The sequence below is a fragment of the Echinops telfairi genome, unplaced genomic scaffold (assembly GCF_000313985.2).
Source record: "Echinops telfairi isolate 266 unplaced genomic scaffold, ASM31398v2 ScPeMD7_60;HRSCAF=208, whole genome shotgun sequence".
Lineage (NCBI taxonomy): Eukaryota > Metazoa > Chordata > Mammalia > Afrosoricida > Tenrecidae > Echinops > Echinops telfairi.
Genome location: NW_022103958.1, coordinates 40,302,212 through 40,305,415, shown reverse-complemented (window position 1 = coordinate 40,305,415; position 3,204 = coordinate 40,302,212).

Below are 3,204 nucleotides of genomic sequence, written 5' to 3'. Positions count from 1 at the left end.
TTTGAAGCCTTTTGTATTTTTGGTGAAATGACAATAAGATATATTACTTATTAAATCTCTTAATAATTATATCATCAAATTATATCCCATTAAAATATTTTAATGTTCATAGGACAGCTCCTAAGCTATTGTTGAGCTTAACATATTCCCTTATATCATCTTATTCAATCTATATGCTGAGTCCAAGAAATCAGACTAATGTCACATTAGGATTGGAGGAAGACTCATTGACTGTCTACAATATGCTAGTTACACAAACTCTGCTCACTGAAAGAGTACTTGAATTACTTACTGATGAAGATCAAGGACTGTAGTTTTCAGTAAAGATTACACTTCATACTCCCGCAATGCAAGAACACTTTATTCTGTTAAACTGGCATTCCATGATGCTCACCTTCCTGACACAATTGCTGAAGACAAATGTGTGCATAAGCAAATGTGGTGAAGAAAGCTGATAGTGCCTAGCTATCAAAAAATACAGTATCTGGGGTCTTAAAGGCTTGGAGATAAACAAGTGGCCATCTAGCGCAGAAGCAACAAAGTCCACATGAAAGAAACATACAAGCCTGTGTGATCACGAGGTGTCGAAGGGATCAGGTATCAGGCATCAAAGAACAAAAATCATATCATTGTGAATGAGGGGGAGTGCAGATTGTGGACCCAAAGCCCATCCGTAGGCAACTGAAGATCCCATTACAGAAGGGTACTGGAGGAGACGAGTCAGTCGGTGCAGTATAACAATGGTGAAACATACAACTTTCCTGTAGTTCCTAAATGCTTCCCCCCCCCCACGATCATGATCCAAATTCTACCTTACAAATCCGGCTAGAGGATGTACACTGGTACAGATAGGAACTGGAAACACAGGGAATCCAGGACAGATGATCCTTTCAGGACCAGTGGTGAGAGTGGTGATAACCAGGAGGGTGGAGGGAAGGTGGGGCAGAAAGGGGGAACCGATTACAAGGATCTACATATAACAGTGTAAGATATGACAAAATTATAATTTATAAATTATCAAGGGTTCATGAGGAATAGGGGAGCGGGGAGGGAGGGGGAAAATGAGCTGATAACAAGGGCTCAAGCAGAAAGCAAATGTTTTGAGAATGATGATGGCAACAAATGTACAAATGTGCTTGACACAATGGATGGATGTATGGATTGTGATATGAGTTGTATGAGCCCCCAATAAAATGATTTTTTTTAAAAAAGAAAACAAAGAAATCTAACCATGTATCGCACTGGGCAGATCTGCTACAAAGACATCTTTAACGTGTTTTGTTTTTTTAAAGTAAAAATGTTACTTTGAGGACTTAGGTGTGTCTGAATCAAGTCTTAATATTTTAAGTCATCTCATATGCATGGAAAAACTGGACAATGAATTGGGAAGATTGAAGAAGAATTGATGCCTTTGAATTATGGTCTTGAAAAAGAATATTGAATGTATCATGATCCGCCAGAAGAAAGAACCAATCTGTCTTGCAACAAGTACAGCCACAGTGCTGTACTTAGAAGCAAGGATAGTGAGACTTCATCTCATATACTTTACACACATTATCAGGAGAGCCCAGTCCCTGGAGAAAGTTATCCTACTTGGTTAAGTAGAGATCAACAGAAAAAGAAGGACCCACAATGAGATGGATTAGCACAGTGGCTGTGACAATGGGCTCAAACCTAGAACCTTGGATGAGAGTGATACATGACAGAGCAGTGTTTCCTATTGTTATGCATAGGGTCGCTATGCATCAGAGCTGACTCAGCAACATCTATTATGATCAATTAAGGCTTATTCCTATTGGTTTAAAGCAGAATTAGTGTTAAGAATAGCCCTACCCTTTGCTTAATGATTATCTGGTGATTGGACATTTCGTGTTTTTGAATTAGCGATGGACATCTAGCAATAACATCTGCCAAGGTGTGAGGTAAGAGTAACAGTGGCTCTGGTGGTGAAAAGTGTCAGCTTGGCCGGGCCACACTTCTCAGTAATTTGGCAATTAGGCAATGATGTAATTTAATAGTTTGTTGTGATGAAATTTGGCATTTCTATGATGATGTAATTTGGTAATTATGTAATGATTTAATGTTGGCATTCTCCTATTTTTGCTTAATGCCAGTTTTTGCTAATGACCTGGTCTTTGGAACCTAACCATGTTAGTATGTGAGGAGTGGGTATAGTTTGTTTCTGAGAGAACTTTATGTGTTTGATAAATCAGATGCTCCAAAAATCTGCAGCTGATATGGACAGAAGTCATCCCCTTTAGCTTTGATGCTATGAATTGTAGAATCTTTCATTAGTGTAACATGCTAATATTAAATAAATATAATGGATTTCTAGAAGAGAAAAATTAAGGACTGAGTAATATAAATTAAGAAATGTCTAGAATAGTGGTTCTCAACCTTCCTGATGGTGCGACCCTTTAATATAGTTCCTCATGTTATGGTGATCCCCTTCAACCATAAAATAATTTTCGTTGCTACTTCATCACTGTAATTTTGCTACTGCTATAAATCGGGCGACCCCTGTGAAAGGGTCGTTCGACCTCCAAAGGGGTCACTACCCACAGGTTGAAAATTGCTGGTCTAGTATTAATTACGGTGACGCTAATATTGTTGATAAGATTATGGGGCTAGTTTGAGAAAACCATTAACTCCGTTTGTGATTTAAATGAATATTCTAGTATAGCCAAAACATTGTTTTCATTTTACATATCCTTCTTGTTTTAAATGATACTTATTTTTAATTTAATCATAAATAAATTATTTTACTTGTAGGATTCATTCATTGAAGCCATAGGTTCCCAAACTTATTTGGCCTACCTCCCCCCTTTTCAGGAAAAAAAAAATCAGTGAACCCTGGCAATGAGAAACTTTTGTACTATAGCCCATAATCTAGGATAAAGCATAGGTAATCTGCTTTTGCAGCCCTCCTGGATTATTCCCCCCACCCCCTGTCAGGGGGTAAGACTCACATTGATTTAAGCATTGAGCATAATTTCTAAGAATCAGAGATTCAAAGATGATTAACAAACATGGTTTAGTTTAGATGCTAGTCAAGTATAATGGAAGAAACAGATATAGCAAGACAGATTTATAATATGGAAATAAGGTGAGACCATAGAAGAGGAAACAGGCAACTTCTCTAGGGCAGGGGTCCAGAACCTTTTTCCTGCCAGGGGCCATTTGGATATTTATAACACCATTCTT